The 22,598-nt window shown below is 36.7% G+C and overlaps 1 protein-coding gene across 1 annotated transcript in view; it reads left to right on the plus strand.

Annotated features, from left to right (window-relative positions):
- LOC103677514 overlaps nucleotides 1-22,598 on the plus strand; it is a 168,546-nt gene that overhangs the window by 77,100 nt on the left and 68,848 nt on the right. The window lies entirely within an intron of this gene.

Genomic DNA, 22,598 nt, shown 5'->3' on the forward strand with positions numbered 1-22,598 from the left:
TTTTTTTTTTTTTTTTTTTTTTTTTTAGATTTTTTATTTATTTATCCGACAGAGATAGAGACAGCCAGCGAGAGAGGAAACACAAGCAGGGGGAGTGGGAGAGGAAGAAGCAGGCTCCCAGTGGAGGAGCCTGATGTGGGGCTCGATCCCACAACGCCGGGATCACGCCCTGAGCCGAAGGCAGACGCTTAACCGCTGTGCCACCCAGGCGCCCCTCTATTGACTTTTTTTAATCATATTTTTCTGAGTCTCATTTTGTAAAGTTTCTATTGCTGTGTCTTCTAAATCACTAAACATTTCTTCTGCAGTGTCTAATCTGCTTTTAATCTTAGTGAATTTTTAATTTCAATTTATTTTATTTTTCACTGTAGAAGTTTCTTTTATATACTCTGTTATTCTTCTCATGTTCATGATTTCCTGTTTTTTTTAAATATAGAGAGCATATCTGAGATAGCGGGCTTAACACTATCTGCTTGTGTTGAGTAGTGTCTGACAATGCTTTCAATCTGCTATTTCTGTGTATGTTTATATTGATTAATTTATCTCCTCCTGGTTTTGAGTTCTATTTTTCTGCTTTTTTTGCGTGAATAAAGTTTCTTTAATTAGATGTTAGTCATTGTAAATGTTATAATTTATATTTCTTTAAATATTGTTGGGCCTTATTCTGGGACATAGTTAAGTTACTTGAAATCAGTTTGTTTCTTTTAAGGTTTGTTTTTAAGCTTTTATGGGGCGTATTTACAGCCCCACTACTGAGACAATACCTTTCTAGACACTACTTGATTCTTCTTATGTTTGGAGGTCTTTTCACTCTGGCTGATTGGAACACACATTCTTCCCAACTCATATTAACTCCACATGTTGTTGCACTTATTTCCTTTTTTCTTATACTTCTTTCACCAACCTCTGGTACTATCCTTTCATGTATGTACAGAGCAGTCCTAAGTCAAACACTCAAGAGAAACCCTCTGCAGATCTTGGAAGCTTTCACAATGGAGTTCTTTCTCTGAGTTCCCCCTCCCCCAACAAATTTTAGCAATTTTGGCCTTCCTGAAATTTGTGAAATTCCACCTGTGCTTCCTTTATTCAGCCAGACCTCTGGGCTTTGACTGGGTTTCCATTTGCACTAAGGCCTGGAAAGTTAACTTGGACAATTGTAGTTCTTACCTCATTTGTTTCCTTTTCTCAGGTGTCACTCTTTTGGGCTGTTATCAGTTGTCTGAAAATTACTATTCCACGTATTCTGTCTACATTTGTAGTTGTTTAAGGTGTGAGGAAAATCCAATCCCTGTTAACACATCATGGCCGGAAGAGAAAGTCTTCCTGAGCCTGTTCCATGTTATACTGCAATTCAGAACCTTGGTTTAATCCAAACATCTGCCTTCTCTACTTCTATTTCTGAGATGCTAGGGGGCTGCTGGAGGAAATCACATAAATGTGAGCAATGATGACACTATATTTTTATGGCTCTCAATTTCAGCTGCCTTCTCAGCACCATTTCCCATTACAACTATTTCAAATGCTTGCCAAACTCTTCAAGTCCCCAACCCCAACATCTAGAGTCTTTCTCTAAGCAAATTAACTTCTTTTACATGTTACAGAGGAGATTAAGGGTATCTTAATGGAAATTCCTCAAATTTCCCATCACTATGCCTAAAAATACATCTCCTTCTACTTCTGTTTTTAATTCCAATCTTTTAGGGAGATGTATTCTTTTCTTGTATAGACCAAGTCCTTCCTCAGTACTCATTATATGGTTTTTTAAAAATTCTTTTCTATAACCTTGATCATTGCTTCTTTATTATGTTGCATTTTTCTTTTACTGTATTTTTCTTGTTGTTGTACCTTTATTATTTTGTCTGATAACATGATTATTGAAAAAGATTAAGAGAGTTAAAGTCATTCTCCACACATATAAAAAATTAATCATTTATCTTAAAAGTTAGCTATTGCTATGGTTTTCTGCCTCTGTGTAGTGGTCTCTTGAAGGACATACTCCATAACCTTGTGAATGTGGCTGACAGAGGCCACTATGCAGACAAATGTTGTCCTTTGAATAACCCTCCCAGTGCAGACCTCAACCAAATCTTCTCCTATATTCAGAATCCTCCAATGACTTCCTCTCCTTTGCAGAATAAAAGCCAAAATTCTAGAAATGGCCTAGGAGACCCTGCATGGACTGGCCTTTCCTATTTCTCATCCCCTATTACCCACCTCTCTTCATTTCATCCTAGCCTCACTGGCTTGTTTATGTCCCTTATTTAAGAAACAAATCCAGGGTATTTGGCTCTGCTGTTCTCTCAGTCTGGAATCCTCTTTCCCATATATCCATGTGGCTTATTTTCTTGCTTGTTTCAGGTGCCTCCTCAAAATTCATCTTACCAGCCCTTCAATAACTACTTTACATAAAATAGCAATACTCCTATTTTACCTTGCACTCCAGGCAGTATTTCACTATGTAAGCCCTTAGTGTCACCAATATAGTAAGTTTATTTGTTTACTGATTATTTTACTCTTCTAAACTGCAAGCTCCATAAAGGCAAGGATGCGTGTATTTTTGGTTCACTGTTGTATCAAAGGTACCTTGAATAGTAGCTGCCATAGAGGAAGCACTCAAAAAATATTTGTTGAATAAATTCTTTGTACCTCTCTTCCATGTATATTCCATGGTTTCCTGAAACACAAACACTTATATGGTAAGGTCTTAATTTGTTTCCATGGTCAGCTAAAAGCTCTGCTAGGACAATCCTCCACAAATCCTGGGATTCTTGTTTTCAGCCCTGCTCATGGGCCCATATTCACTATTTTCTTGAGGTAATTTTATTTCAGAAGCTTTCCCTGACATAGGCCTTGATGAAGCAACTCTGGTCCATCTCATTAAGTCTATATACCTTCCAATCTCAGGGAGCAGATCTAAATCTTGTGCAACTGTTGACCTAAGATACAACTAACTGTGTTTGTCTACCAGGAAATGATAACCTTAACTGAATTAAAGAAGGCTCCATATTTGCCTAAGAGAAACTTAAACAACTCCCCAAATAAAAGTAGATTATTTCAATTTAGAAAAAACTATTATCTGCTATTACATATGCATATATAAATTTTTAATTGATGTAATTTATAATTTATTTACTATTCTTCACTCAACCTGTTTTCCTTAGTAATCTATCATCATTTTCCCATGTCAATACATAAATAGTTGATATACTCTTTCATGTTTGCAAAGCTGTCATTTTTAAACCCATTGATTTCAATTTATGACTCTTTTAACATCACTGAAGGAAATATCCTTGTAGGTTCATCTATAAACTGTTATTTCCTGAAGGAATTAGGAGCAGTGGAATCTCTTGACCAAAATGTGTGAACATTTAAAGTTTAGTTTTATTGCCAGATTTTCTCCAGAAAACTATACCAATTTATACTCACACTAATAATGTAAATTACTTCATAGTTTCCAATATTCTTATCATCACTGGGCATTATTGTTTTTCAATCTTTGTAGATCTAATAGGGGAGATACAGTATCTCATTTTTATTTTGCGTATCTTTGATTAATAGTTAAGGTTAGATATGTTTCTTATTTATATTATCCATTTATATTTCTTCTATAATTTCATCTTCATGATTCTTATTTTTCTAATAAGATGATTCACTTTTTAGTACACGATTAAATTTTGTAATATTTCATGTATATAAAATCAAGCCTATTATTCAAATCATTTGTAAGTTTATTGATTTTTGACCTACCTACCAAATTCTAGAAGAATTTTTTAAAGTCTTCTACTACCACCATAGTTTTGTATAATTCTCCTTATATTTTTAACACCTTTTGCTTTAGTATTAAAATGCAATGTTGTTGGATAAACAAAGGTTAATGACTTTTATATGTTTTTGATGGGTTTTAATTCCTTCACTGAATAATTTCTTTTAGTTGTTAAACATTTTTGTGCCTAAATGTGATATATCTTTCAATTTGTCTCCAGAAGTTAGGGCTTTGCTAAGGTGTTAGCTTAAATATGTCTTTTTTTTTTCTTCTTAATTTGCCTCTTTCCTTGTTATCTTGGAGGGGAGTTCTGTAATGTGTGTTTTCTTCTTTCTTGGATTTTTCTGTCTTCCATTTTAACTAGTTCTTTCTAATAATCTTGCTAAAGTTAATTTTAATTAAATAAAAATAGCAAGCAAACCAACAAATAATTCTCCTCCCCCAATTTTTTGCTTAAACACTCTTCTAGTCCTACTTTTGAATTTTCATAGTTAAGGTACACAAAATAAAGTTTTTAAATTCACCAGTCCCTCACACTCACCTTTTTTCTACATTTCTCTCTAAAATCCTGGCTCCTTCCTCGCCTCACTATGGAATCTGCTCAGGCAAATTTACCAGTGGTACCTAAATTGCTACACCCCATCCATTCTTTGTCAAGTTTTATATTCTTTGATCTCTTCTGCATTTAAAATTATTTAACTCTGTTATAGAAATACTTTTATCCTTTGACTTTTATGACACACTCATTTCTTGGACTCCTTTGCCATCTTTTTTTTTTCTCTGTATGTTTTTTACACACACAAGTTTATCTGCATTCATAGCTCCAACATCTGCCTATACGTGGGTGATCCTGCAATCTGTATGTCTAGTTTAAATTTGTCTCCTAAATTCAATATACATAGAATGCTGGATAGTCTCTGTGGATATCCCAAAAGAGTCTTATAGAATACATGCAAAACTGAATTCATTGCCTTCCTTCAATTATATTTGATTCAGATTTCTAAGTAGCACCTGAAAGCCTTTATTATATCTATTAGATTCTAGGTTGGTTTCCTTCCACTAGATCGATGATATTCAAATGAGAATCTAGATGATATGAGGATCCATAGTGTGTCAGACTCATTTATTTATTTATTTATTTATTTATTTATTTATTTATTTATTTTTGAGAGAGGGAGAGAGAGAGAGAGCATCTGAGTGAACAGCAGGAGGCAAGGCAGAGGAGAGACAGAGAGGATCCCAAGCAGGCTCCACGCCCAGCATGAAGCCCCAGGCAGGGCTTGATCTCACAACTGTGAGATAATGACCTGAGCCAAAATCGAGAGTCAGTTGCTTAACCGACTGAGCCACCCAGGCATCCCCATAGTGTGTCAGACTCTTAAGGTTATACCTCTAAGATAGAATTCACTTCTGAAATGTCTTGCCCATGTGATAAATGTGGAAACAGGAAAAAAAAATGTGGAGAGCTGATGTCTTGGATTATAAATCCTTAAAGGTAGGAACTGAGTGTTATTAACCTTTTGAAATCAGAATAGTACCTGGAGCATATTAAGTAGCCAATATATGATTAAATGCATTTGAACTGACTCTTTGTTGAGACTTACTTAAAGCTGGAGACTTGGTTGAGTAGTTGAAGAAAGAGACCAACATTTGTCATGGATAATACTAACTCTACACCTTAGTAAACTGGAAGTTTTCTATAAAATTGAAATTTTTATGCTAACTTGGTGACTGCAGGACAAAAATATTGAAATCCAAGAAAAAGTTATAATTTCCATTAATTTATATAATTTTGCTTTGGCAATGAATCAAATTTATTGGCACATTTAACTTGTAGATATGTTAACTTTATTATTTGGCATGCAAAAATATGTCATGTTTTTGACCCTAGTGTTTCTGCTTCCTCTTTAAACATTGTTGATTCTTTTATTGAATGCCCTAAAAGGTTCTGCCAGTTTTAAACCCAGGAGGCTGGTACCCCATCTGTTTAACTGGAAACCATCTAATCCAAACAGACACTTCTCTTCTTAGGAGGTATTTCCAATGCTCTATGAAACCAAAACTTTCCATTCTGTGATGCATATATATCTCTCGATCTGACAATGTGTTGAACACATTGAGGTAAATGCCCAGATGTCCTTGCCACCCTGGAGTTTGGCTAAATTCCGACCAAGCCCCAACAATAGAATTCTAGAAAAGAGCAAGTCACCCACAAAGAAAGAGGTTATCTGGAATCTAATTTGGTCCAAATCCACAACATCACTCACATCTTACTGTGAGCTAAAGGGAATCTTATAGGTTTAGATCACATACAACCCAGCCTATAACATGGGACTAGATTGACTTGTTTCAGAGCCCTAGGTTCTTAAATGTAGTATTCACAATAAAAAAATGAATCTACGGAATAATACCGAACTGGATTGATTTTTCAGAATTACAGTATATTGGATACTCTCCTTGCCATGTGAAACTTCCTGGAAAACTTCTACTTTAAGATTAAGGGTATTTAGTTTAATCCACTAATATACACAGAATACCAAAAATTATCTGTTTTTCATAGAGACTATGATTATTGCATATAATATTTACTTTTCTTCTTTTAATAGATTATCTCTGGTGTCTGACATTGCTTCATTATTTTTGGACTGATTATTATGTGCCAAGATATACTATGGCTGAATGTTCTAGTTCCTCTGAAAGTCTGCTACTACTTAATTCAGTTTCTTTATTTGTGATTCGTTACTGGAGAAGAGAACAATGTTTAGTCATTACTAGTTTCATAGAAATATGACTTTTTATTGTCAAAGCATACTTGCTTCCTGTCCATTTTTATTGCTTATTGCCATTACATTAATCTTCCCCTTCACCATAGAATCACTGGTTTTTATAAATGGAAAGGAAGAGTCCAAAAATAATCTCCTAATCTTTTCCTCCTCCATTTTTCTTTTTTTTGGAAGAGGTCACTTAATTGTTTTATTTTTTTTTAATTTTTTATTTTAATTTTTTTATATAAAGTTCGATGATTCATTAGTTGTGTATAACACCCAGTGCACCATGCAATACGTGCCCTCCTTACTACCCATCACCAGCCGATCCCAATCCCCCACCCCCTCCCCTCTGAAGCCCTCAGTTTGTTTCTCAGAGTCCATAGTCTCCCATGCTTCATTCCCCCTTCTGATTACCCCCCTTCTTTATCCCTTTTTTCTCCTACCGATCTTCCTAGTTCTTATGTTCCATAGATGAGAGAAACCATATGATAATTGTCTTTCTCTGCTTGACTTATTTCACTTAGCATTGTCTCCTCCAATGCTGCCCATGTTGCAGCAAATGTTGAGAAATCGTTCTTTCTGATAGCTGAGTAATAGTCCATTGTATATATGGACCACATCTTCTTAATCCAGTCATCTGTTGAAGGGCATCTCGGCTCCTTCCACGATATAGCTATTGTGGACAATGCTGCTATGAACATTGGGGTGCATATGGCCCTTCTCTTCACTACGTCTGTATCTTTGGGGTAAATACCCAGTAGTGCAGTGGCTGGGTCATAGGGTAGCTCAATTTTTAACTTTTTAAGGGACCTCCACACTGTTTTCCAGAGTGGCTGTACCAACTTGCATTACCACCAACAATGTAGGAGGGATCCCCTTTCTCCACATCCTCTCCAACATTTGTTGTTTCCTGCCTTGTCAATTTTTGCCATTCTAACTGGCGTAAGGTGGTATCTCAGTGTGGTTTTGATTTGAATTTCCCTGATGACTAATGATTTTGAACATTTTTTCATGTGTCTGTTAGCCATTTGTATGTCTTCTTTGGAAAAGTGTCTGTTCATATCTTCTGCCCATTTTTTAAATTTGATTATTTGATTCCCGTGTATTGAGTTTGAGAAGTTCTTTGTAGATCTTGGATACGAGTCTTTTATCTGTAGTGTCATTTGCAAATATATTCTCCTATTCCATGGGCTGCCTCTTAGTTTTTTTGACTGTTTCCTTGGCTGTGCAGAAGCTTTTAATCTTGATGAAGTCCCACAAGTTCATTTTATCTTTTGTTTCCCTTGCCTTTGGAGATGTGTCATAAAAAAGATCACTGTGGCAGGTGTCGTAGATGTTGCTGCCTACGTTCTCCTCTAGGATTTTGATGGATTCCTGTCTCACATTGAGGTCTTTCATCCATTTGGAGTTTATCTTTGTGTATGGCGTGAGAGAGTGGTCAAGTTTCATTCTTTTGTATGTAGCTGTCCCAATTTTCCCAGCACCATTTATTGAAGAGACTGTCTTTTTTCCACTGGATGTTTTTTCCTGCTTTATCAAAGATTAGTTGCCCAAAGAGCCGAGGGTCCATTTCTGGGTTCTCTATTCTGTTCCATTGGTCTATGTGTCTGTTTTTGTGCCAGTACCATGCTGTCTTTGTGATCACAGCTTTGTAGTACAGCTCGAAATCCGGCATTGTGATGCCCCCAGCTTTGTTTTTCCTTTTCAACAATTCCTTGGCGATTCGGGGCCTTTTCTGGTTCCACTAGAAGTCCTTGCAACAGCAATCAGACAACAAAAAGGGATAAAAGGTATCCAAATTGGCAAAGAAGAAGTCAAACTGTCTCTCTTCTCAGATGACATGATACTTTATATGGAAAACCCAAAAGAATCCACTCCCAAACTACTAGAAGTTATAGAGCAATTCAGTAATGTGGCGGGATACAAAATCAATGCTCAGAAATCAGTTGCATTTCTATACACGAACAATGAGACTGAAGAAAGAGAAATTAGGGAACCATCTCATTTACAATAGCTCCTCCTTCATTTTTCTTTATACATTCTATATCCTTTGTATTTTTCTATAGTCTTCATTTTATGCGATTCTAACATTTTGTTCTCTTAATGTTTATTTCAGCCAATACTTTAGCATGTTTCCTAAATATTGTCACCTTAAAAATGATTTTTCTAACATCTTAATATTGACTTTTCTTCTCCAGGTCTCTTTTTCTGTGACACCTTTATTTTTTTCTCTATGGTTTTCAGTTTTTTGTCCAGTAAATGGTATAGGTTAGATTCCTTGGAGGGCAAGTAGGTAAGTTTTTATTTATTTATTTATTTTTATTTTTTTTAAAGATTTATTTATTTCTTTATTAGACAGAGATAGCCAGCGAAAGAGGGAACACAGCAGGGGGAGTGGGAGAGGAAAAAGCAGGCTCCTAGTGGAGGAGACTGATGTGGGGCTCGATCCCGGAACGCCAGGATCACGCCCTGAGCCGGAGGCAGACGCTTAAGGACTGCACCACCCGGGCGCCCTGATAAGTTTTTATTTTTAAAAACACTTATTTTAATAAGTGAGATCTGTGATTTTCCAGGTCCTGCTAGCGTTTTTTCATCTTTGATTCAAGTGTGACCTGAATGTCACAGTAGTTTAGATAATTTGCCTTACCATCTGGAATTCCCAAACTTGTAGAAGAGACCAAGAAGATGTGTGAATACCAAAGAGAAGAGCAATACTACATTCACCAAGACATAAGCAGTTGTGTATTTCTGAATAGAGGTATAACAGTTGGAGTCAAACAGCAATTTATATAGACCTGCCTCCTCCCCTCACCATGGTACTGCAAAAAGTTTGATATCCTGTCATTAAGCTCTCCAACATTTGACTGTGTCCATCATGAATTACACCTAAAAATCCAAGCTGTGCTTGTTTTTGTCTTTTTGTTTTGTCCTACTCTCATGGCACCATTAATTTTAAAAACAGTTCTTAACAAACTCTGGTAGCTTTTATCAGTAATGAAATTCAATTTTATTAGGTGGCAAATATCCTGTATAAAAAAGAATTAAGCATGAGTATTAGGATACCAACAGCCATCTCCTTTCTCTCAATCTCTCTCTCAAGTGCACAGACACACATACACAGAAAAATTAAAGTATCTCTGAATTCATGACTTATTCATTCTTCTTTTTCAATAGTGGAGCACCTTCATTTGCTCAGCACTGTTTATGCATCGGGCACAAAATGATAAATATAACTGAAGGTAAAAGTATTGTCTATATGTCTGCATTCATATTTTTCTTTAAAAAAATATTCATCAGTATGATTTGTAATATTTCATCTTATCCATTCTTATGTAAATAAAATAAATTAAATTAGCAATATGAAAACAGGGACCTTGCCTGGAAAGCAAGCCCAAATTTTTTATTTAATAAAACTACTAAAATATACTTGGAGATTAAAAATGAATAAAAGAGGGTCATCTGCATGACTCAATTGGGTAAACATCCAACTTTTCGTCTCAGCTCAGGGTCTTGATCTCGGGGTTGTGAGTTCAAGCTCCACGTTGGGCTCCATGTTGGGTTTGGAGCCTATTTTTTAAAAAAAAAGTGAGTAAAAAATCTAACATTGTTCTTGGTGCACAGAAAGCAGTTAATAAATATCTATTTTTTTCTATTATACTATTGTGCTTGATATAAAACCTAAACTTTTTACTTAAAAAAACTATATTGTGTTATTCATTAATTAAAAGATTAATCTTCTCTTTCTCCTAAGATATTTAAAAATCCTAATTATAGGAAAAGGAATTAAGATTTACTGAATTTAATGCCTACTTATTCTACTAAAATAGTCTTATGTGGGTGTACAAGTTTTGAAAGTTTTGGAACTGCATTACATGGTTTGAAGCAGCTGACATCTTGAATAACTCTGTTTCAGAGGTTTGGATGAGATTGTAATTCACAAGAAAAGATGTAGAAATGAATATTCTAGCTTCGTGAACCTCTAAACTCCACATCTTTCTTAAATTATGTGTGTTTAAAATATTTTTATCACATTAAAAAATTGCCTTATATGACCAGTTCAGTCTTCTGAAAGCTTTCATATGCTTTCATAGAGCCCAGTATTGTTTTCAAAGCACTTATCACATTTTCTGAATGATATATTGGAATAATTACTAGATTAATATCTGATTCCCTATAAGACTACGAACTCAGGGTAGGAACCAAATCTGTCTTTTAATCACTGTTATCTTCAAGTCTAGTATGATGCATGACATCTAGTAGGTTTTATATCAATACTTACTGAATGACAACTTTATAGGTCTTATTTCTTGTACCATGCATTAGACGTTGATGGCAAATGGCTACTTCTAAAAACAAACGCTGTCTTTAAGTACCTGTCAGTTGCCAAGGGAATTACTGGCAGAATTAAGATATTTTTTTACCAACTTCTATTACTTGAATCATTAGTCATTTAATTATTCTTTCAACAGCATTTTTTTTTTTTGAGCATTTATGTGCCAGGCACTGTTCTAGAAGCTGGGAATAGTCAGAGAACAAAGACAGGTACCCCACTTTGAGGAGCTTACATTCAGTGTACAGGAAGTTTTTCTGAATTGATGCCTTTAAACACTAAGATGTAGCAAGACTTTATTATAAGGCTTAAGTATCTTTTAGTTGTCTTAGTTTTAATAAGGCTTCTTGCCCAAAATAAGTATTTATATCTTCCTTACGGTTCTCACCCAGCACCGCTACCTTCCTCTGAGGCATCCTCCCAGCCTTGCTCTCCCCCCTGAACTCCTGCTGTTAAACTAGACCCAGGGAAGAAGCCCCCACACTTTACGTGCCATCTCTGTGGTTTGGACAACAATGCTACATTATAAGGATTTTTCTGCAGACTTGTTCAGTGCTCTTTCAGACTTTGTTCCTGTTTTTGTTTACTCTCTGGTACCTTCACTCTGTACCTCAGGCTACTGGCAGGAATAAGCATCACTTAAAAAGTAATTTAGGAAATAAGTGTACTTCCTCAAGGGTGCAAATAAAAGGAAAAGTTGTGGTAAATAGCTAATGTAAGCAAAAGGTGCCTTGGGGGAACCCTAAGAGTCACTTCTTTCAAACCAGCAATAACTTCTGGTGCTATCGGTCCTGAGGCAGCAGCCGTCAACATTGTTTAAAAAAGCTCCCTTATGGTGTTCTCATTAATTAACTGCACTGTTTGTTGATTCTAGATTGATTCGGTTTGTTCTCTGGAGAGTGTTTTTGGAAACTCAGTAATGCCTTGATGCAGAATTTCATCTTCAGGCCCTAAATTCCCAGGATGGTGGTTTACTGGGACATATAGAAGATGAAGTGAAAAAGAGAATTTGTTAGATAAAAATGATAATCAAAATATTTTAAATTCAGATGTAATTTTTGAAGATTTTCCCCACAGAGCAAAAAAATTACCTGAAGCAAAGTTTGACTGACAGGCGGGTTTAACAAACACAAGACAAATGGCATGCAAAACAGATAGGGAAGTATTTGTTGCTAATTACTTGAGAAAGCATTTTAATTAAGTTGTTTGCCAATTAATGCCTCATTTTTAACATTCCATAAATATTTAAACATGTTTCATAAACTTTCTTCTTATGGAAACATTTGCAAATGTTATTATGGAGTTTCTTTGGGAATCTCATAAGAAAAAACTACAATTTAGAAGATTCTACTTGCCATTTTCATAAGTAAATAAGTAAATTGTTGTCTTTTTTATCTTTGTAGCCATTATACTTTAAAATGCTCTATCTGCATAAACTTTTCTTTCACGATCTGCCATGAAGAGTGAATAAATACAAGCTACATATTATTTTGATCTGCCATAAAAATTGAAAATAACACAGAGCGTGGAGGATAGTATGTTTAATTTCATCTTTCAGTTAAATGCAAGTAAATGATTTTGGATGATTTAAAGAAATTCAACAACTAGCAATTGTTAACGTGTCAATCATCTTCAACCTAAAACCTCCATAGTGCTACCTACCTAACTAAAACAAAATGAAAGACAATATACACAAGTAAACCAGAATGTTTCACTGTTACCAATAGAGCTTAATTTGTAATATAAACTATCATGAACTTAACCAACAACATCTCAAGTATTTAGCTTCTCTTTCCNNTTACTCTTTCATTGGGACAGTCATGCTTATGCTTGTTGCCTACTTTAAGTGGTTTTAATGAAACTAAGAGATAAGAAGAGATTATGTTAAGAATTTAGCTAGAGGACTAAGGACACTCACTTCCTCACCAGCACACGGCATTTTCTCATCTAAATGAAATGTTAGTTTTAGTGTTCTTGGACCCAAATCCAATGTGAGGAGCTGGGGTTCCCCACACCTCCAATAAGCAGTGCTGCAGACACCAACTGGGTATCCTACATTTAACTCAATTCTGACATAATCTACCCAGATGTAGCATCAGTTCCACAGATTAAAGGTTCAGTCCTACAGGACTGCGTCCCCAAGTCCATCCCAACCTCAGATACAAGTTGCAAGCCCAAGCTGTTGCCTGTGCTTCTGGCCAACTGTCTATAAATTAGAGGTTCCCAACCACCTTCTTGGATTTGATTAATTCGCTAGCACGGCTCACAGAACTCAAAGAAACATTCTACTTACTAGATTACCGGTTTATTAGAAAAGGCTATAACTTAGAAACAGCCAGATGGAAGAGATGTATAGGCCAAGGTATGGGGAAAGGGCACATAGCTTCCAAGCACACCACCCTGTGCAGGTGTGTTACCCTTTCCCTGCCCTTGAACCCTGTCCTCCTGGGTTTTTATGGAGGCTTCATTACATAGTCATGATTGATTAAATCATTGGCTACTGATGATTAATTCAACATACAGCTCCTCTCCCCTCATAGCAGGTCATAGGAGGCCACTGTACTTCTTATCATAGGGTTGGTTTCCCTAGATAATAGCCCCATCTTTAAGTGGGGTCCAAAAGTTACCTCATTAACATAACAAGAGACACTTGTCACTGTCAACACTTAGTAAATTCCAGGAGTTTTGGGAACTGTGAGCCAGAACTGTGGACAAAGACCACATATATATGAGAAATATATTGTGGTTACCAGAATGACCAAATATATATTTCGTATAAACAATTGACTATGTAGTAGATCATCAAAAGGAAAGTCTGACCTATCTGGAACACCAGCCATCAGCACATTTGCTACCTGGCCTGCTGTGATATAATGTACAAGGCAGAAGCAAAGGAAGGATCTCCCTATGCTGGTGCCTTTTATTCAGTGGAAATTAGAAGTAAAGGAAAGAAGCTTCAAGGCAGTTTTCCTAATCTTGAAGTGTTTGATCCTTCAGGTGCAATGGGAGTAAGTGGGCTGGTTGAAGGAGGTGAAAGGGGGCAGTTATGGAGCACCCACCGGGAAATTTGCATTTGTGTGAGCACTTAGATAGTAGCACAGCATGAAAGGGCCCAACAATAGAGTACTGCCCCGCATGAGGAAAGCCAAATTATACCGATCCCAAATGAGAGAGTTGAACAGTAATAACAGAACCGCCAAGATACTGTAGGAATTCAGCTGTGAAAATTATAGTAACATAATTTGGTTCAGTTAATTCTGTGACTGTGTAAGTCTTTTTTTTTGCCCTATCTTAATGAAAACTACAAGTAGAGATAACTGCGAGTACAGTCTCATGGAGAAGGTTATCCCTTGCTACCACTTGTGACCTGGAATGGGTATCACATAATGTGGAGGAGGGGCAAAAGAATTTGAAGCCACTGTATCACTGCCATGGCCCTCCCAGAATTTTTATTTGCTTTGTTAGTGGTGATGAAAGTAGGTCTTTGGTGTTATGTTAACAGACGTCAACACTCTGTACTCATCTTAAATGAGTTAAATGGCATTATCTCCTACTTTTGGTTTGTTTGGTGTCTAAATTTTAAATATTTCTGTTGTCCTGGACTTATGGTTTAACTAGAGTTTACTTAGAAACCAAACTTCAAATGGTTTTGAAACTATGGGGAAAAAATGAGAAAGCAGCAAAAAGGAAAGGCTCACAGGAGGGGCATTTTCATATTCAAACAGTGAATGGGAAGAAAATGCTAAAATCATATGGGTCACACTGCTACTTCCAGCTATGAAGGAATAACTGGTGCTGGACTTGCCTTCCTGCTGTAAATAACTAAAAACTGGACAAAAATATATGGGACTATTTTCAGACATTGCACAACAGGACTGTGTGATCCCTGAAAATGGCTGCCCTGGCTTTCTGCCTAGAGGCATTTTCCTGACTGGCGTGCAGAGCAGGGATCCCACAAGGGACTAGCTGGGTCAGGGTGACAGAGGCTGGAGTTACAGGAAGCTCAGGCAGCTGGAATCTGTAGAGCAGAGAACCAGAGGAGGCAGGAGGCAGGTCACAGAGAAAGAGCTCCAGAGATTCACAGGGTCCTAAGTTTGGTTGTTGAACACTAATCTGGGCACAGGGAGAGCCAACCTCTGCTGGGTGGGGCAAATGATGACAGGAGCTGTAAAGCGAACCATCTCCAAAGTTCCCACAGGGCTCAGAGAAACAGAGGACGGAATAGCCTGGATGGGGTGTCAGGCTTTGGGAAGCAGCATTGAGATGCAGAATAAACTGAAACTCAGGAAGGCTCTTAAAATAACCAAGTACAATGACATAGTCCAAATATTTTGAAATTGCCATTATGATTTCCCCCCTTAACTCTGTATTGTTTAGACTCACTTTGGTTTCCAAATATATAAATTTGGGGGAAAATATTTTTATTATGGATTTCTAGTTTTTTAGACTTTGCAACATCTTTTTGGAGACTAATACATGGTCAGTTTTTGTGATTATTCCAACTCTCCTTGAAGAATAAAAGTGTTATCTCTATTTTGCGAATGAGCAGTCTGTTTAGAATAATTCACTGGACTCAATTTACTAATTAAGCTGTTCAAATCTATACCCTCACTGATTCTGGCTCTAGATATATGTTAAAGTATACCACTATGATTTTAGATTTGCTGCTTTCCATATTATTTTGATAATTTTTGCTTGTCATATGAGGCAAGGTTGCAATGAATGCAGGTTCTAACTGTCATATTTTATTGATGAAATATTTCTTTTATCATATCATTGTAAGTGCTATTTGTTCTGATATTATCAACCCATTGGTTTCCTTTTGTGTAGTACTTAAATGTATCTTATCCCATCAATTTTCCTTTAAACATCCCATGTATTTATTTATGTTTTATGTGTATTGTAAAAATTAACAGCTGAATTTGAGGGTTTTTTTTAAAAGGTTTATTTACTTGAGAGGGAGAGAGAGAGCACGTGCATAACTGAAAGTTTGTATCTCCCACTCCCCAATGCAACCGTGAGTTTATTCTCTGTATCTGCAGGTCTGATTCTGCTTTTTGTTTGTTCATTATTTATTTTGTTCCTTAGATTCTACATATAAGTGAAGTTATATGGTATTTGTCTTTCTCTGTCTAACTTATTTCATATTTCACTTAGAGTAATACCTCCTAGGTCGATCCACATTGTCACAAAGGGCAAGATCTCATCTTTTATATGGCTCAGTAATAGTCCGTATATGTACCACCTTTCCTTTATCCATTCATCTATTGATGGACACTTGGGTTGCTTCCACATCTTAGTTATTGCAAAACAATGCTGCAATAAGCAGAGGGGTACATGTATCTTTCGGAATTAATGTTATCATTTTCTTTAGGTAGATACCCAGCAGTGGACTTATTGGATCACATAGTATTTCTATATTTTGTTTGTGAGGACCTCCATTTTATTTGTGAGGAACCCTCATGCATTATTGGTGGGAATGTAAGTTCTATTTTTTATTTGTGAGGACCTCCATTTTATTTGTGAGGAACCCTCATGTATTATTGGTACATTCATTCCCACCAATAATGCATGAGGGTTCCTTTTTCTCCATATCTTCACCAACAGTTGTTATTTCTTGTCTTTTTGATTCTAGCCATTCTGACAGTTGTGAGACGATCTTATTATGGTTTTGATTTGAATTTCCCTAATGATTAATGATGTTGAGCCTCTATTCCTAAGCACTGTAACCTTTTTGTTGCTATTATAGATGAGACTATTTTCCTAATTTCCTTTTTCAGATAGTTTATTATTAGTGCATAGAATTACAATTGATTTTTGTGTGTCAATTTTGTATCTTGTGATTGCTGAATTCGTTTATTAGTTTTAATAGGGGTTTTTTTGTTGTTGTTTTTTGTTTTTTCCTGTAAAGTCTTTAGGGTTTACTATACAGGGATAATTTTTTTCTTTTCCGTTTTGGATGACTTTTATTTCTTTTTCTTGCCCAATATCTCTGGTGAGGACTTACAGTACTACATTATATAAAAGTGATACAAGTGAGAATCCTTGCTTTGTTCCTAAATTTGGTGGAAGGCTTTCAGTCATTCACTGTTGGGTATGAAGTTAACTATGGGCTTGTTAAATATGGCTTTTAGGGACTGCTGGGTGGCTCAGTCAGTTAGGCATCTGCCTTTGGCTCAGATCATGATCCCAGGGTCTTGGGATCGAGTCCCACATTGGGCTCCTTGCTCTGCGGGGAGCCTGCTTCCCCCTCTGCCTGCAGCTCCCCCCTGCTTGTGCTCTCGCTCTCTGATAAATAAATAAATAAATAAATAAATAAATAAATAAATAAATAAATAAAATCTTTTAAAAAATAAGAAGATTTATTTATTTGAGAGAGAGAGCACACAAGCAAGTGGAGGGATGGCAGAGAGAGAGAGAATCTCAAGCAGACTCCCCCGTGAGGGTGGAACGTGACGTGGGGTGGATCTCAGGACATGACCTGAGCTGAAACCAAGACTCAGACGCTTAACTGACTGAGCCACCCAGGTGCCCCAAGCTTTATTATGTTGAAGTGATTTCTCTCAATTCCCAATCTTTTAAGAGTTTTTATCGTGAAAAGATGTTGGATTTGTCAAATGTTTTTTTTTCCCCCTGAGTTCATGGCTTCTCACTGGTTTTTGCAAACAACCTGTGTGCATTTCAAAATCTATATCACTAGGTCTTTTATGAGCTCACCTAAATTTTCTGAAATTTTGTCTTTGAATTCTTGTTTTTGTTACAGTTGTTTTGGTTTATTCCTTAAACAGTAATATAATTTTGATGCTATGTTGCAATTTCTGGTCCACCATCATCTCTCATTTGTTTTAGTTCTTTGTTATTTTATCCTTCTTTCTGAGGGACAATCTGAAGTTTATCCTTCTTATTGCAGAGTTGATTTTATGTAGTGTCAACTATACTTTTTAATGTAATTTTTTGATGTGTTTTATTTTTTCTTAGCATACTCATATTTTTATTTCACCTTTTTTCTTTCCTCTGTCTTCTCTGTGTGTGAATTCCCTTTTCATAAAGGCTATATTTTATTGTATCCTACTGAGTTTTCAACAGTTTATGATTGTTTTGATAGTTATAGTAAATCACTTTAGGAGTTTTCTTCTTCTTCTGAGTCTTTTCAGTCCCCTTGTTCTATGAAGTTCTTTTCAGCTTCTTGTGTTTGGGTTGTTTATTTCATGTGAGAGAGAGAGAGAGAGAGAGAGAGTGTGTGTGTGTACTTTTTTTCTTTTTCACTTACACTGAAGATAGCTATACAGATCTTATTCTTTACCAGTAAGGAATTGATTAGCTAAGTTTGCAATGGTTTTATTCCCTGTCCATTTGGAGGTCTATTAAATCCAATTCTCAGATCTATTTTTGGAAATAGATTAATTTGTCCAGCCTCTATATCACCTAGTTCTAAAAGCTCCCCATGCTTTCCTCTAATACAGCTCTGTTGCACTGAGATAGAAACTTGTACTCTAGTCTCTTGGCTCTCATGCTCTCACAAGATGGACCATATGGGGGGCGCCTGGGTGGCTCAGTCGTTAAGCGTCTGCCTTCGGCTCAGGGCGTGATCCCAGCGTTGTGGAATCTAGCCCTATATCAGGCTCCTCTGCTGGGAGCCTGCTTCTTCCTCTCCCACTCCCCCTGCTTGTGTTCCCTCTCCCGCTGGCTGTCTCTATCTCTGTCAAATAAGTAAATAAATAAATAAATACATAAATAAATACATAAATAAATAAATAAATAAAAGATGGACCGTATGGAAAGACAGACCTTAAATTAAGCAGAAAGCCCTCCAATTCTTCCTGCCTTTGGTCCCACAGCACATAAAAGACTCAAACTCCAATATATACCACTACCTGGGGTCTTCTTTCTCTTCTAAGTGCTTGTGTAGAATAAATTTCCTCAGGTTAAAGATAGATCACCTATAATACCTAATTCCTGCTTCTTGTATGATTGTTTTATAGAAGTTGGCAATCTACTTCTATCACAGAAAAAGAATATTGATAGTGACAAGGGAAGGGGACAGTTTTCAGGCTGACATCCCAAGATGTATAGCTGTTCACTCTCCTGACTGGATCACACTTTGCATTTCCAAGTCTGGGAGGCCAAGGACAGGAATTGTGGGAACACTTTCTACTTAATTCCAGTGGTCTGCCCATTATATTTTTTCAATCCATATTTTCTAACCTTATACATCACGATTGGAGTCACTCTGATACAGTTTAAAGCATGAGAAGATTTTCCCCAAAATATGGGTTCATAGGTGTGGAAAAATGGTAAGTGCTTCTGAGAGAAACATTTTAGATTAATTGGAAAACATTCAGGGAATATTCTCTGGTAGAAAAACAGTTATATGTTCTCTTTCCTATGAGGAAAGATAGGCAGATGGTGTCCACATTCTATTCAAGAAATCTATTGGGTCTGGGAAAGCAGAAAGGGATAGCATATTTCCTAATTCCCTAACATTTTACAAACTGCTGTAGCCACATGAATGTCATACAGTCCCCTAAACGTGCCACGTGCTCTCTTCTTCTAGTCTTCATATATGTTCCACTTTTGCCTAGAATACCCTTGCTCCTCTCTCTCAACCTGGAAAATTCCTGCTTCTTATTCAGTTCTCATATTAGATAGTCCCTTCCCAGGAAGACATCCCCGACCCTCTTACCTTAATAGCTAGAATGGATACCTTTCACTTTGCTCCTAAAGCATCTTGGCATACTTTTATCATAGTACTAATTCTCTTTAATTTTTATTGCTTATCTGTGCCATCTTGGAGAAGCAACCAAGCTTGATTAATTACAGTATTCCTAGGTTCATATAAGTGGCACACTGTAAATGTTCAAGAAATATCAAATAAGTTAATACAGGGCAAATCATGAATGGAATTGAATAGAATGAAGGTGAGTAGAATGAAGGTGATAGAATAAGAACTTTATTTTGCTGTTTTCCACTTCCCCATGATGCTCCTGTATTAAGGAAATAGATTTGTATTACATAGTCGTTTTTTATCATATATCTGAAGCAATCTCCTATATAATCTGTTAGAATGACTGTAGTTCCCTGCAATCTTGCATCCACACTTACATGAAGAGATTTGACAAATAGCTGGAAGATGCTTACCTGGAAACACCTCTGCACCTGTCATAATACTCAAGATTCCAAATTTTTAGTTTTTTTTTTTTTACCTCTGTTAAATATTGTCAACTAAAAATTTCCCCTCTTGTTTTTTTTAACGTGCAGATGCCCCTAACTTGGATCTATGATTCAGCTATTCTTTTCTCTGAACAATAAGAGAGAAGAAGGGGGAAAAAATATGTTAAGCATTCCACATGCCAGCATGGTACTATCTTATGTCATTCTTTTTAACCTATACAACTGTGACATGTTATCACCTCTTTGAAAAACAAGGGTATTGAGGCTCAGAGAAGCACAAAGTAATCTGGCCAAGGTTACTTGGATTGAAATGAATATTTTGAGATTTGAATCCTGGTCTCACTACTGCACTGTTGGGGTTGTAATGTTGTGACTGTGTACTTCCAGTTTACCAAACAGTGCCACCTAATGCTGTGTCCCATAAATGATATTTGTTTTTAAGATTCTTATTGATTTGAAGTGATGGATTTTTTTCAGAGCATGGGTGCATCTGGGAGGATAGGCCTAAGAAGAGCAGATGAGAGAATTAAGAAAGGGAAGTGAAAGATATGGTCTGTTAAACCCAGCTTCCGAATCCAAGGAAAGCAGAGACACAAGCTGTGAAAGGTTGGCACTGGAAATAATTTGGCTAGATACAATATCGTCAAGTGGGACCAGGTCCTCTCTCGTGCCTATGTGGTAGCCCAGTTCAGCTCATACAGGCACAAAAGTGGAGTTTAAAAAAATAAATAAGTTATGAGTTTTACATTCCTTTCATAATCCTGGACATGCAATTCTGCCTGAAGCAGTGTGGGGTTGGGCAAGCCATGTCCATTTCCTCACTCACATGTGGGAGTGATAGTCCTCCCTGCCATCACTACCTCTGAAGGTTGTAAAGGGGAAAAAGGCAATGAACACAGAAGGCATTACTATAAATTAGGTGTGGGAAGCATCTTTGAGGTCCTTCAAACATGTCCACATTCTAATCCGCAGAACTCGTGATTTTGTTTCTTTATCCAACAAAGGAGATTTTGCAGATGTGATTAAGTTAAGGGTTTTTGGATGGGGAGATTATCCAGATCAACCCAATGTAATTACAGGAATCCTTATAAGGGGGAGAGGGAGGCAGGAGGGTCAGAATTAGAAAGGAGTCTTGAATTGCTGGTTTTGAAGATGGAGGAAGGGGCTACAAACCAAAGTATGTAGGTGGCCTCTAGAAACTGGAAAAGACAAAGAATGGATTCTGCTCTAAAGCCTCCAGAAAAAACATAATTCTTCTGACACCTTGACTTTAGATAAATCCCATTTTTGAGCTCTGATCTTCTGAACTATAAGGTAATATATTTGTATTGCTTTAAGCCACTAAATTTGGGATAGATTGTTAGCAACAATAGGAATAGAAATAGGAATTGGGAATAGGCCTGAGTTAATAGAAAGGCAAAGTAAGCCATTCAATGGAAGCTTTGGTGTTTGCAGTCCATTTGTTTTTTGGGAGGGGCTCCAGAAACATGCTAATTTGCATGGCTGCCTTAAAGCCTATGTCTGCCAGCAGCTAGACAGCTGCTGGTGATTTCCTTCAGCTATTTATTGGCTGGAAGCTACCAAAAGACTCAATTAAGGCAGTTTCACTGAAAGCGAAAGTCGCCCACAGTATCGCCTCTGCTTTGATACACACAGGCCTGTTAGAACTCACCTCACATAAATTTTCTGGGTTGAACCAGCATTAGCTGCCAAACACCCAAGAGCCAATCACAACAAATGATTTCGTGAATTTATGGTCTCTGGAATACATGCGTATATTTATACTCATAGGAACATGTTTGGAATTGTTATTTACAGGAATATGCTTCTGAAGTAAGTTTAGTAAAATCTTTCATATGCATCAGAGACTAGTGATAATATCCACCTCTTATTTCCTTTCTTGGCAAAGTAGAGTGTAAAACAAACAAAAACCTTGTTTTTCTTGAGAGTTTTAGATTTCCAGAGCAGTTGGGCTAGCATGAGGAGGTTGAAAGCCTTGATTCCCAAGCTCACTAAGGACTTTAAACCACACTTTGATCTGAAGCAGAAGTAGAAATGCTAGATACAAACAATCTATGATTTTAGCGGTAAAGTGAAAATCACAGAATTAGATACTAGGGTGGTTATGGATTGACAATCTACTGGAGGGATCTTGGATACGTAGTCATAAGAGCAAGTGCGTTGGATATTTGAAGATATCATTGTGCTAAATCCTTTCTTCCTACTTGAGTTGCAAAGAATTAAACTATTCTGAATTGTTTCCTCATCAGCAATTAACCCAAGGGACCCAAAGGATGACATGTTTGTGAAGAGGAAGAGACAGAACAGCTTTCAAACACTTATTGAGGGAAGTGAAACTCTGTCTTCTTTTCAAAAACAAATGTGTAATGACTGGTAAAGTTGATTAGAACTTGTAAGGCACTTGATTTCTATAGACATATCAGCTTTGGCGGTTGCCCATGGACTTTACACTGTTGAGCAGTTTATCAGATTGAAAATGATGAACTTCTTAACCAGGGGAGGAAAAACTTTCTTTAGATTTGACTAAATATTGTTTCTAGAGCTG

This window comes from Ursus maritimus, unplaced genomic scaffold (assembly GCF_017311325.1).
Source record: "Ursus maritimus isolate PB19 unplaced genomic scaffold, ASM1731132v1 scaffold_9, whole genome shotgun sequence".
In the NCBI taxonomy this organism is placed as follows: Eukaryota; Metazoa; Chordata; class Mammalia; order Carnivora; family Ursidae; genus Ursus; species Ursus maritimus.